The sequence below is a fragment of the Protopterus annectens genome, chromosome 6.part1 (assembly GCF_019279795.1).
Source record: "Protopterus annectens isolate FY-2018-M chromosome 6.part1, PAN1.0, whole genome shotgun sequence".
NCBI classification, from domain to species: domain Eukaryota; kingdom Metazoa; phylum Chordata; order Ceratodontiformes; family Protopteridae; genus Protopterus; species Protopterus annectens.
The window spans coordinates 66,065,277-66,079,607 of record NC_056738.1 but is presented as its reverse complement, the minus strand read 5'-3'; the positions used below and the strand labels follow the sequence as shown (position 1 = coordinate 66,079,607).

The following is a 14,331-nucleotide window of genomic DNA, read 5'->3' as shown; positions in this document are numbered from 1 at the left end:
ATAAAAAAATCTGTTAAGGATCCCTAGGACCCACTAGCTCTAACAGATTTAGCAGGCAAGAGTTGCCAGAATGCCTTGCCTGAACACTCAGTAAGGCCTCTGTCAACCTTTCATAATCAATGGCAACAGTGACAAGATATAGAACATTTTTGGATGAAGGGGTTCTTGAGCTCTTTGGGGCAGGGCAAACACCCATGTCTCCTTATGGCACCACCAAAAGCTGTAAGCTGAATAGCTACTGGCAAAGTGTCAGACATTCTAACCAATATGTATCAGAAGTGTTTTCAGAACTGGTTTGCTCATGCTAGCAATCAATGATGAAGAGACCTGGAGAACAAGACAAGAAAAAAAGTATGCTTTCTATTTTAGTATAGCAAAAAAAAAAAAAAAAAAAAAAGATAGGGAAGATTTCCCTTGGGCTGTTGAAACTGAGGGTTCACTAGAATGACTAACTGTTAAGTACTGGTCAAACAAGTAGAGCTTAATCTGCAGCTTTGGATGTTTTAATGTGAATTTAGTGAATTCCAGACAGGGCTTGCATTGTATACATTGTGAGTATCCCCAAGGTAATATAGCCATTTCATGTGCCTGTCCTAATGAGGAATTTACTCCCACTGGCACACCTATGAAACTACAGCTCTGTCTTCAAAATGGGGCAAGGCCTAACCTGAAAAGAGAGAATGAGAATTTGGGAAAAATTCCACAGAAGAAGTGGAAAATCCTTTCAAGGATATAGTGGAAGTTAGAGATATTATGAAAAAAAATTAAAACAGTTTGTATCCAAAACGACTAATTTTCTTAACAAAATACCAAAAAATGCAACATAGGCCATTTCTTCTCAGCTTCTATTGAGTGAGACAATGAAAATATGGTGAGGCTTGGCACAGTGGTGCATCATGGGATAAGGAAGGTGTGATTAACAGCCTGGAAAAGTTTTACTTACAAAGCAGTTCTAACAGCTGCGGGCATTAGTTCTACTGTTACAATGGACAGACCTCCTCTTATCAGATGGATACATCTTCAAGAAGCACAGCTGTCAACTGTCCAGATTTTCCCAGAACATCCAGATTTTTGCCTCTTATTTTTGCTCTATTCCTCATAAAATTTGTGGTTTTCTGGCAAATCACTGCACATTTATGTCACTAAATAATGAGAGATATTTGAGTTTCAGACTTCATACACTTCAGAAAATGTGTAATAATATAAAATAAGTAATTCTAGCAAGTTTCTAAGTTTATAGGAGCAATATCTGAAATCTGTCTCTATTTATGGGCCTTTGTCCCCCCATTGTTTTTGGCTTTGTCCAGATTTCTTGGACTGAGAGGTTGACAGGTGTATCAAGAAGTAGTCATTGTAACAGTAAATCATAACATCTTAGTTATATCCATGTTACCTGTATGTATTCTCTGGCTTGGAATTCTAAAAGCTCTGGGTTCTTTGCTTGTAAACCAATGCAGTCTCTTGCCGAGGTGCTCCGATATACCTATGTGCCTGGATCCCTTCTATATTCCACTTTAGTGCATGTTTTCTTCAATTCTTCAAGGCAGGTCAACTTTCAGGGAAGAATGCACATAGTAGCCATCTATTCCTTCTTATGTATGATTAAATAATTTCATACAACTTCAGACACAAAAGGATTATGTACAAATGTAACATCTTGTACCCATGACTGACTGTCTATGGCACAGATAGGCAACCTGCTAAATCAAACAGAACAACAATAGTGGTAGCACTGAATCAACAACTAAGGAAAGATCTTATGGTACTTGTTATCACAAAACAAACAAAATACTCTACCATAGTGAGAGGCCTGTAGCAGAAGTATCTGAGAATAAATTAATTCTTAGGAACTGAAGATAAAAGATGTGAAATAAACACATAGCAACAGTGTGCTGTTAATGGAGAAAACAAGATACATAAATACACAGTAATAGAGTATATAAACTTTAATGAAATATATAGTGCAGTTTTATAAAGAATGTATCATAACAAGAAGATTTTCTAACAGATGATTGTTGCAGTTGCCTAAGCTATTTGGGTCCTACTCCCTTGTGACTGGCCAGCTTTCTCAACTTCTGGGCACCTTTACACTTAATCTGTCTGGAGCTTGAGAGGAACTCCATAAAAAGACAGTTACAGCGCAAATATTGTTTTTGCCTGGAACAAAGACAGGCAAGAACCCTGAATTAACAATGCCAGGAAACCAAACCATCAATAAGCAGCATACACAAGGGCATATACATCCACACCCTGGCAAAATAAAAGGAAAAATGTGTAGAATAAAGGGGGATGAAGCAAGGGATAGCTACTGCAACTGTGATCTATTAGAACATCTGCTGCTATTGCTATGGAAAGTTTACCTACACAAATGTACTATGTTCAACATATAGATTATACAGCTTGAAGGCTTGAGTTTTGTCTAGGTAGCAGCTGAACTGCCTGTGGACATCTATAGAGTGTGAAGAATCTTTTCTTCCTTGTTCTTCAGTTCAGGACAGAATATGAGGAAACTAGTAGCATGGCTTAAAGTAAAAAAAAAAAAAAAAAAAAAGATTAGTTCTTAAAGAAACTGTATCCCTGTGAAACATGAGGAAGGGATGAATCACCATAAGTGCTTGTAACTCAGATACTATCCTAGCAGAAGTCACAGCAATGAGTAAAACAGTCTTTCATGTTAAGAACCTCAACTCAGCAGAAAGGAGAGATTTAAGGCAGACAAGTACAAATGGATGGCAAATGAATCTTGATGGAGGAATAAAAAGGCCAGAAGACAGTAATACACAAATAATCAAAACACGAGCACCTGAAAAGGGTCAGGGGTCTTGGAATGGCACCACCTAGAAAATCTTTTCCACTTCCATATGTACATGATTTTCTAGTAGCAATTTTTTGCCTCTTTTAATACCTGATGGATGTCCTCAGAAAAAAATGGTGCCTAAATGGTATCAAAATTCTATCATTCAGACAGCGAGTTGAAGAGTTTTAAGGCTGAGGTGTAACAAACAGCCCCTCTCTTATGTGAGCAAATCCAGTCACTTGGGAAGCCTGCGGTAACTGCCACTGGCCCAACTAACAAGAGGGGAGAACCTCTGTTGCCTAGTTCAAAAGGGAGTCACCACCATAAGTTTTGAAAGTTTTTCTGGATCTTTAGAAGAACCCTAGATTGAAGGAGTGGAAAAGCATCATTCACATCCATGGAAATGGGAAAAAACATTTGTCTTTCAGGCACGTTAACAAGCAGTCACGTAACAGAAATTTCTTTAGTTGTCTGTTCTGAAAGGATGCAAATAGAGCTACTAGAGGTTTTCCTCTTGGAATACCCCAGGGTAAAGATTCCACATGTGGGGGTCTGTCTTGATCCTGCTGAACTTGTGTGCAATCAAGTTTGTTCTGATAGAATGTATGAATCCTGAAGAGTCAATCTGAACTGAGTTGCTATATCCCAAGTTATCAAAGGCAAGCCTGCAAAGAGGATAAGCTATGTTATGCCCTTGTTAGTTTACATACCACATAACATATATACTGTCTATGTAAATTTGTAGAGGTCCTGGGAACCTAAACCAGAAGCAAAAACTCTTGAGAAAGAAAACAAAAATAAAGGTGACAACTTTAGCATAAGAGCTAGGCAGTTTAAAATACTGCCTGCTAGGGTGCTAGAAGAATACAATTTTCCAATGTATCCCCGCGGTGGTGGTGCTGCGGTAGCATTGTCGCCTCACAGTAAGACACTGTCCGGTTCGATTTTCAGCTAGAGCGTCTTCTGCATGGAGACATGCGTGAATGGGCATACCTTTGTGGAAGGATGTGCATCAGGGCTGGTAACTCGGCATGTAAAAATCAACTACCAATCATTAGCGGACGGGAGTTCCGCTGTGGCGACCCCTAACTGGGAAAAGCCGAAAGACACAACATCCAATGCTTTCCCATTCCTGATGGAGAGAATGGGGTTAGCAGCAGAAATCTGTTCAGCAGATGCAGTTTTAGATATTGAAAATGCTGTTGGGTCTGCTTTAAGATAAGAAAACAAATACATTTGAGTCTAAGATACTCTGTATAACCAGTCAAGACTTGCTAGAAACAGCAGATTGACTATCAGGTCAGATACATTCAGTGAGAAAGAACATTCTCTAAAGCAGGCAACAAAGCTGGAGCAACTGCAATATCAAGCACATCCAACCGTAACAAAACATAAAATATTTCAATGATATAGGAATTTTACTATGCTCTCACTGAACAAAAAAAAAAAAAAAACACTTTCATCTTAGATAAAAGTCAGAAAAAGATAAATCTTTAGAGGGAAAATCTGAAAGCATACTTTTTTCAGAATCAAAATACAGTAGATGATTTCAAAGATCCAAAGAAACCTTATTGTCATTTATGACCACACAAGTGCAACCTAAATGAAATTACAAATGTCAGGTCACAAGAGAAATGCACTGCAAATAACAGACACAGCGGTATCAAAGAACAACATAAGAAAGAAAATAACAACACGTATGACATACAAGAGGTAGTTCACATTACATAAACACATTCAACAGTAGTTTCTCCAACATTTATTTATGCATGAAGGAGTTATCTTTAGCAAGTCATACAGAAAACTCTTTTCTTTACTAATCAGTGCCTGTAATTCAGTAATTCATATGGCAGATGTGACTGATGTGGTTGCCAGGAAGCATTTTTGAGGTCTGATATACTGACATGGCTCAAAACAATGAAGCATTAGTTCTTTCACAAACAAGTCTGAAGCAGGTGGTACTGAATGCCTCATACACGAGGTGAATGGTCCATCAAGTTCAGTTTTGTAGAAAGATAAAGAGCTGCATCTAGACAAGGAGGCTGTAATAGCACATAACTGCACTTTGGCTGATAAGCACTGTACTCAGTAAAGAGGTTAGCCATTATATTATTTAAGAAACAGAGAAAGCAGCATGTTTAAAGCTTTTGTTTTTGTACCAATGAGAAAATCCAGCCCATTTCAATGCAAGAAGCCACATGTGGACAAAAAAGAAAGAGACATTCAGTAAACAATAGGCAGGCCAAAAGTCAAGGAAGGAAACTGATAATGGTAATTTCTTGCAGGAAATACTAGGGATTTTATCTGAGCTATGTAAACTGGGATATGGAAATAGGCATCTTTACCATCTAAAGTTGTCAACTTGACATTCTTTGTAAGAAGAGAAAGAAGCATGTAAAAGGTCAACATCTTAAATTCTTTTTCTTTAAGAAGGTTTTAAAATTGTCAAGCCTTGTATAGGCATTCACTGATCCTTCTTTGGCACCAGAAAAATCAAGAATAAAGTGTCTGCTGATTTCTGAAAGGGCTGTAACTGAATAAGTCTAGACATCAGAAGCTGAATATCAGAAAAAGCTGTCAGAAATTGGCCTTTTGGTGGTGCTTAGAAATGGTCAAGAAAAGTAGAGTTGTGTAAGTAAACTTACAATGTAACAGTAGATGTTGGAATGATCACTGCTGCAGTACCTTTAGATACAGGAGGTATATCCTGCCAAGGTTATAACAGCCAGCTTCCAAAGCTTCAGGTTAGCTTCCATGCACCCAAACTGCTTGGCAGCTCAAGCTGAGCTAACTAAAAGACAGGTTTGGGTGCCAAGCTCTTCACTGTTTTGCTGCCAACAGAGAGAGGGAGGCTAAACCCTAAAAAGGACAATGCTAGGAAGAACAAAAATAACCACACCTTGGCATAAACAACGCACCAAAAAAACAAGGGGGAGGGGGTGATAGAGGGAGGGAGTGGCTACTGTGGTAAAAGCCTTATATAACCATTTGGAAATGGTCTGTTTTGGCATAGGTTGTCCCTTCTTCTAACCTTCACAAGAAATGAGCACTGATCAGAAGATCTGAAAGATTTAGTTCTGTCAAGATAGTACCTGAATTGTCCATGGACAAATGATGTAGGGAGTATCCTTTCTCCCTCATTTTAGAGATAGTAAATAAAATTGCAAGATGGATGGTTTGGCTTAAAGTAAATTCTGATACCAATTTAATCATAAATGAAGGATTAGTTCTCAAACAAACCCTGTCCCTGTGGAAAATGAAATAGTGTTGACTCACAAAAAGAGCTTGCAACTCAGATACCCTTCTTATAGAGGTCAGAGCAATTGGTAAAACTGTTTTCCATGTTAAGAACCTAAAGTCAGCCAGGTTAGCTGGTTCAAATGGAGCAAGTGTTAGCTCTAACACAAAATTAAGATCCCAAGGATGAACAACTGGTTTTCTTGGAGGCATCTTATGCAAAACCACTTTTAAAAACATTTTGACATGAGAAAGCATTGAAAGAGGAGGCTCCATGGGCTGAAATGGCTGATAAATGAATCTTAATACAGTAAGAAAGGCCATAGGGTAGTAACTTGCACAAACACTGTAAAATCAGAGAACACCTAGCCCTGAAGGGGTGCTGGTTATGTTGTTGGCACCAACTTGAAAACTTTTGCCATTTTCTAATATATGATCATCTAGTAGCTGAATTTCTTGCTTCCATTAATACCTGCTGCACATCCTCAGTAAAAAGGTGCCTAAAGGGAATTAAGACCCTATCATCCAGGCAGTCAACTGAAGTTGATTAGTGTCAGGGTGTATCAAACACCTGTGTTCTTGCATGAATAGATCCACTCTGTGAGGAAGCTTGTGGTAATTGCCCCTGGCCATTTCCAAAAGAAGGGAGATCCATGGTTGCCTTGGCCAGAAGGGAGTCACCACAATGATCTTGGGGGATTCCTTCTGAATCTTCAAAAACACCTTGGAAATTAGTAGAAAGGGTGGAAAAGCATACAGGAACATTCTCATCAAAAGAAAAGAACAGGCATCTATCTTCCTAGCGTTCTTGCATGGAATCCTGGAGCAGGGTTTTGCCAGTTTGTTCAGAGAGGAGGCAAACAGGTTTACTTAAGGAACTCACCACAAACTGATCAATTCTTGGAAGACCCCCTAATCTAGTTTCCATTAATGAGGGTCTGCCCCTGTCCTGCACAGCCTGTCTGTGACATAATTTTGCTTTGATGGAAGGTAGGATGCCTGTAGAGTGAGATTGTGTTGTGAAACTATATCCCTAAGTAACATGGCTATGCTGCAGATGGGATACAGCCTCGTTCCTCTTGCTTGTTGATGTACCACAAGGCTGTGAAATTGTCTGCAACAACTCAAACAGGTCTTGAAGACCAAAGATGAATCACAGAGTTGAGTGCCTTGAGCAGGGCAAACATCTTTCATATTTACACTTTTATCCCTCCTGAAACTGCTCCCCAAGCAAAGTCTAAGGCATCTCTGGTGACTGACTGCTTTGGAACAGGAAATGAGAAGGGTAGACCTGTATTTACGAATATCCGTTGTCTCAACCAAGTGATTTCCCTTCTGACAAACCCCAGCACTGGGATCTGAAAACTGTCAAGGAGTATTGGAGATTTCTTTTTCAGGGGTATCATGAGAATCATACAAGTCATGAAACTCAAAATCCTTTGGTATTCCCTCACAGTGACTAAAGTTTGAGTGGAAAACTCTAAAAAGTAGATCCAGATCTAGATACAGATCTATTTTTTTCCTGTGGAAGAAAAGCTCTTAAACTGTGGTGACCATCTGACAAACCAGAAATACAGTCCTGTGAGAAGAAGTCAAGGAAGACTTTTGAATGTTCTCTTGGAATTCCAGCTTGTGTAAGAGATCTCTCATCCAAAAGAAAGATTCCTGACACTTTGAAAAAGACTGCAAAGATAAGCAAGTCTTCTAAATATGGAACAATGTGGATACCCTTGTAGATCAGTGTATGTGATATACCTTTAAGAAGTATTCCAGTCAGGGAGCACATACATATAACTACTAAGCACGTGCAAGCAAGAGCACCATTTTAAGTGAGCAGCCAGAGTGAGAGCACGCATGTATGTAGTCAGTCAGAATGTTCTTTTAAGTTTAATGTTCAGGCCATCCATCCTGATGTGTTTGTATACAATAAACTATTTAAATGAACACCCAAGCCTCATTGTCTTCTTAATGCACATAAGACAAGTGACATGGTGTCAGAATGGGATCCAGAGTCACAGCAAAGAGGAATGTACAGGAGTGGATTAACCCTACTGCTTCAATGACTCACAAAACAGGTCAGAAACAAATTCCAGGTACTAAAACTCACTTAAATTCTTTTTTTCCGCTACAAATATAAAACAAAGCACTCAGAATGCTCAAAACAAATTTTTTATTAAACGGAATATCCAAAACTGTAACATATTGATAAAAATATTTGCAATATGAAAACATTTGAAGCAACAGCTGAATTGCATAAAATGTACAAAAAAGGAAAATGACCATATTTTTTCACTATGTGCTTTTTTGCATTAACTAAAGCTATTCAAAGTGTGCAAAGTGTTTGCAAGTGTTTGCAGTATTACAGTGCAGTTATTTCACAGTTATTTCACAAAGCAGTTATTTCAAAGAATAGTTCATCAAGTACAGTCTTTCGAAGAGCTTATTGTACATTTGAATATTATTACAAAGTACCTGGTGTGTGTGCATGTTCGTACATAATTTCAAAGGTTAAGACTGCCTTGTGTTTTACTATAGTTTGTGGGCATGGCAGAAGGATTTCGCAGAGCCACACCACTTGTGTTTGTTAACAACACTACAGAAAATTGGAGAGTGTTTGATTAGGAATATGATATTTTCATACAGGCGCTTTTTCTGACAAAGACTCATATACAAAAGCATTTATTCTGCTTAATTTAGCTAGTTCAAAGGCCATTGAAAGAGAGTGTTCATTGTGTATACACCTGCTGTGTTTGCAAGGGTGGGGGAAGACCTCCATACTGTGGAACTGGCCGAAATGTGGAAAGACCCTGAGTGCTTGAAACATAAATTTAGAGAAATATGTAACCCCCCCCCCCAAAAGAATATTACAATGGAAAGGCATTTATTTTACAGATGGGATCAAAAGTCTGGTGAAACGTTTGCAGCATATATAACTGATTGAGAAATACGGCTAAAATGTGCAGATTTGGTGATTTGAGAAATGAGTTGATAAAGGACAGGCTTGTGTGTGGTATTAATAATGACACAGTGAGAAAGATTTTGATTTGAGACAGTGATTTGATGTTAAATAAGGCCATTGAGATTTGTCAGCTATACGAGCTTACAGAAAGGCACACAAGTATGCTTACAAATGAGAAAGCAAACCCTCCAGTATTTTCCACAGCTCATGTATATAGCATGCAGCATGAGGTTAAAAGATACAGGCCCAAGGGTGGGGGCAACATCAGTAAAACCCAGAGCTACTTCAGTAAGGCTAAGGTGCATGCATCAAGCACACGGGTGACTCAGCAAAACTCATAGCAAACCTCATAGTCAACTGTCATAACTGTGGTGATAATCATGAATTCAAATGAGAAAAGTGCTTAGCTTTTGGTCAGAAGAGTCATTCTTGCAATAAGTGTAGTCATTTCAAAAGGTTTTGTAAATCAAATAAGGCACATTCTTTTATTAAAAGACAGCATTCCAAGAGGCAGGTTGATCAATTAGAAATCTGTGACCCTACTTTTTATGTTGCTGGTGTGTCTGTGCTTGATGAAACAGTCAACGCAGTAGATATATGGGCAAAGAACGAAATCTTTTGTACTGTTTGGATTAATGGGAGTCTCGTCGAGCTCAGAGTAGATGCTGGCTCAAAGTGCAATGTTATGTCAGTAGAAATGTTTCCTAGAGTAAAAGCAACATATTTAACAAAGTGTGCGAAGCTTGTTGCTTATGGTGGTGAAGAGATTCAAACCGAAGGCTCAGTAGTGCTTTCACATTACTGTGCTGGGAACAGCTATGACTTGCAGTTTTATGTAGTCAAAAGACAATTGCAGTCATTATTAGGCCTCAGAGACAGTTTGAAAATGGGACTACTTTCATTTAATAAAGAAGTCCACCATGTAAGCCTGCATGACAACAGCTCAAATCTTGCCCAAACTATTTTTTTTCTCAGTATGCTGATATTTTTGCACACAAACTAGACAAACTACCAGTTGTGTACTCTATGAAGTTAGACCGAAGTCAGCCTACTTGGCAGACCAGCATAGAAAGTTCCAGTAGCTATGCAGAACAGAGTCAAAGCTGAGCTAGACAGAATGGTGCAGCTAGGAGTAATTTGTCCAGTATAAGAACCTACTGAATGGGCATCTTCCATGGTAGTAGCTCATAAGAAAAGCTGAGCTGATATTAGAATGTATATTGATCCAAGAGATCTGAACAAGGCATTAAAAAGGCCTCATCATCCAATGCACATAGCTGAAGAAGCTGCTGCCCTCATGCCAAATGCCACTGTTTTTTTTGTCTTAGATGCAACGAGTTCATTTTGGCAAATTTTGCTCGACTGAAAATCTTCATTGTTAACCACATCTGGTACACCATTTGGAAGATACAGATTTCTGAGAATTCCATTTGGAATAAATTCTGCCAGTGAAGTCTTTCGTGTGATGGAGCAAATTTTTTCAGGCTATCCATGTGTTATTATAGTAGATGATATTCTAGTAGGAGGCAATGTTGAAGTCGAACATAACAGAAACCTCAAGAAAGTTCTGGAAAGAGCACGTGAAGTGAATCTTAAGCTGAATCCTCAGAAGCGCAAATTCAGGCTACGAGAAGTTACTTATGTTGGTCACTTGTTTACCAGCTCAGGCTTACAACCAGATCTTTCCAAGCAAACAGCAATTCTTGAGATGCAATCTCCAGATAATGTTCAAGCCCTACAAAGTTTTCTTGGCATGGTCAAATATCTAAGCAAGTTCATTCTAGATTTAAGCCAACTTCTAGCACTACTATGAGAGCTGGCATGTAAAGATGTAATTTGGTCATGGTCAGAACAGCACCAAAGAGTATTTAATGTCCTGAAACGAAAATTGCCAGTCCACCAACTCTCAGCTGCTATGATGTTCACAAACCAGTTTTCTCCCTCCTGTGATGCTTCTAAGTTTGGTCTTGGTGCAGTCATTCTTCAAGAGGGTAGACCAGTAGCCGATGCATGGAAAACTCTTACCCAAACTGAGATGCAGTATGCCCAGATTGAGAAAGAGCTTTTGGCAATTGTGTCTGCACATTTGAAGTTTCATGATTATATTTATGGTTGACCTATTCAAATTGAAACTGATCACCGACCTTTATTCACTATTTTGAGAAAGCCTATGCATACAGCTTCAGCCAGATTGCAATGCATGATGCTCAAATTGCAGAAGTACAATTTCAATCCTGTTTACGTGAAAGGCAAACTTCGTTATCTTGCTGATACTTTATCCAGATCACTCCAAAAAACTCATACCAGCATAACAATGAGCAACTTGATTTTAAGGTCATGGAAGTGAGAAATTTTTCTTCCGCATGTCTTGATGAGCTCACAACTCACACAGCTTCAGATCCAATTATCCAGAAGCTTAACCACATTATCAGTCCAGGATGGCCTTCCAAGCAATATTGTCAACCAGTAGAAGTGCAGCATTATTTTCTGTACAGAGATGAGATTTTGTCAGACAATGGTATCATCATGAAAGGTCCTAAGGTAATTGTTCCAAACTCCTTGCAAAAGAGTACATTAAGATTTTGCATCTTGGCCACCCACAAACTGATTCTACCAAAAGAAGGGAAAGAGGTCTAGTATTTTGGTCTTCTATGCCAAGAGATATTGAGAAAATACTTTCATCCTGTTCAGTCGGTACAAAGCCACATCAACAAAAAGAACCACTTCGGTTAAGCCAGATTCCTGAACTACCTTGGTCAACAGTAGCCACAGATATCTGAGTGGAATGGTCAATATTACTTGGTGTTAGTAGACTCTTATTCAAATTGGCTTGAGATTGACCTCCTTCCCAACCTAACTTCCAGCACTGTCATTACTAAGCCGAAGAGATTTTTCTGTCCATGATGGTCCACACAGAGTTATTTCTGACAATAGTGCACAGTTTACTAGTCAGCAGTTCAAGACACTTGCAAAAGCGTGGGACTTTGGTCATATTACGCATAGTCCTGAATACACTCATTCAAGTGGCTTGGATGAACGTGCAGTTCAAAGTGCAAAACAGCTGTTAGAGAAATCCAGATGTGAAAATACTGATGTTTTTCTAAACTTGTTAAATCTCAGAAACATTCTTCATGATAATTATCTTGGTTCACATGCCCAAAGACGTATGTAGAGACAAACCAGACCCACATTACCAATCAGCAGTAATTTTTTGGTTCTATGTGCCAAGAACAACAAAGCAGTAAAAGCCCAACTGTTGAAGAAGCATTTGTCCCAGAAGTCTTACTATGATAAAACCAGCAAACCACTCAGTTCATTGAAATAAGGGGAGATACTGAGGATGCAGATGTCAAAAGGTTTTGATTGCATTGGATTTGTGAAAAGTTTGTGTCAGCAGCCGAGATCGTACATTGTGGAATCACAAGGAATGGAATTCAAATGAAACCATAAGCATTTGTTACCAGTGCCCGAACCAGTGTTACAGCATCTTGCCTGTGACAAAGACTCTAGTTCTCAGTGACTTGTCCATTGTTCCTGCTCCAGAGGACATTCCGTCAGCAATCCCTGTTCCTGAGAAAGTCCCTGAGAGTCCTCAAGCAGAACATTCCCCAGTGACTGTCTCGAAACTTAGTTCCAGATACATGGCAACCTGGACATAACTGTTGTTTCCTTTATTAGTGTCTGTAGAATTGCATGCCTATTGAAATGTCATTGTTTATATCAGACAGCTCAGTAAAGAGAGAGGATGTAGATTGGAGTGTGTGATATACCTTTAAGAAGCATTACCATCAGTAGGCATGTGCAAATAAGTACTGAGCACATGCAAGCAAGAGTGCCATTTTGTATGAAAACATGCATGTATGTAGTCAGTCATTTCGTTCATTTAACGTTCCTGACATCCATCCTGATGTGTTTGTATACAATAAACTACTTAAATGAACACCCAACCCTCGTGGTCTTCTTAATGCACATAAGATGAGCAACAACCCTGTAGCCTGCAATGGGATATAACTGAAGCTAAAAACTTTGTGAATATTCTTTGTGGAATGGATAGTCCAAAGAGTAAGCCATAGAACCAATAATGTGATGCAGACGCATAAAACCTTAAGAAAAGCCTGAAGTCTGGATTAATAGGAATGTGATGATATGTACCTTTTAAATCTAATGTTACAGGGGAAACCTGAATGAGGAATAACAGATAATAGGTTGTGAAGACACATCATTTTGAATTTGGACACTATCACAAATATGTTTAGGAAAGAAAGATCCAGAGCTGGTCTCTAAGCATTTTCCTTCTTTGGCACTAAAATTATCCTTGAATAAAGCTTCTTTCCCACTTAGTTATTTATTTTATTTTATTTATTTAACATTTGTTTACCAGGAAAAATCTGAATGGGATACAGCCCATTTTCAGCAGAGGCCTGGGGAAAATGCTCCAGATGCATGTCTTTGGAATGTGGGAGGAAACTGGGTACCCGGAGGAAACCCACGCAAATGCAGTGAGGAAATGCAGATTCCACACATGCACCCCAGCCGAGAATCAAACCAGAGTACTTCTTGCTGTGAGACAACAACACTAACCTGCACCACTGCACTGTCAGTCATTTGGGAAGGGGGAACAGGTTCTATCACTCCCTGTGACAGCATGTGATGAAGGACAGGTAAAAACTAAAAAGCAAAAAAGCATGTTCAGAAGAATGCCAAATTACCCCCTGGAAAGGAGGAATTTCCTCTGACTGCCATCTGTAACCTTGATGAATGATTTTCATAACTAATTAGTCTGAAACTATCTGTTGCCAAACAGAAAAGTAGAGATTCAGACTTTTTGGATGAAAAAAAAATAAAGGGTCTGCCACGGTGGAGTGGGGGCAAAGTCTCTTGAACAGTCATTCTGACATAATTGACTGGCCTTGGTTTTGGGAGTTTACAGAATTCTTCTTGGAACCCCCTTGCCATTTTTTCTTAAAAGTCTGTTTACATACCTTTTTTGAGACTGTTTATTTTGTTTCTTACCAAAACTGGAAGAGGAGTTAAAGAATTCCATGGAAAAGAAAGGCTGAAAAATATTAAGAGATTCCCTGTATCATCTTCATCACACTTTTTGATCACCTCTGCAGCAGATGGGCCAAAAGCTAAATCTCTAGCCAAAGGATATTTTAAAATCTCATTTTTAACATCATCTGGGAGGTTCTGAGAATAGAGTCGTGGGCATACCTCTCAAATGTACAGATTTTCACAGAATGTCCAGATTTCTCTCTCATATTTTTGTCTGTTCCTCATAAAAACTGTGTTTTTTTGACAAATTACTGGGATGATCTAAGGATTAAAGCCACTAAAT

General features: G+C 38.8%; 1 protein-coding gene across 1 annotated transcript in view; it reads right to left on the bottom strand.

Moving 5' to 3' along the window:
- BBS5 (Bardet-Biedl syndrome 5) overlaps positions 1-14,331 on the bottom strand; it is a 793,745-nt gene that overhangs the window by 17,038 nt on the left and 762,376 nt on the right. The window lies entirely within an intron of this gene.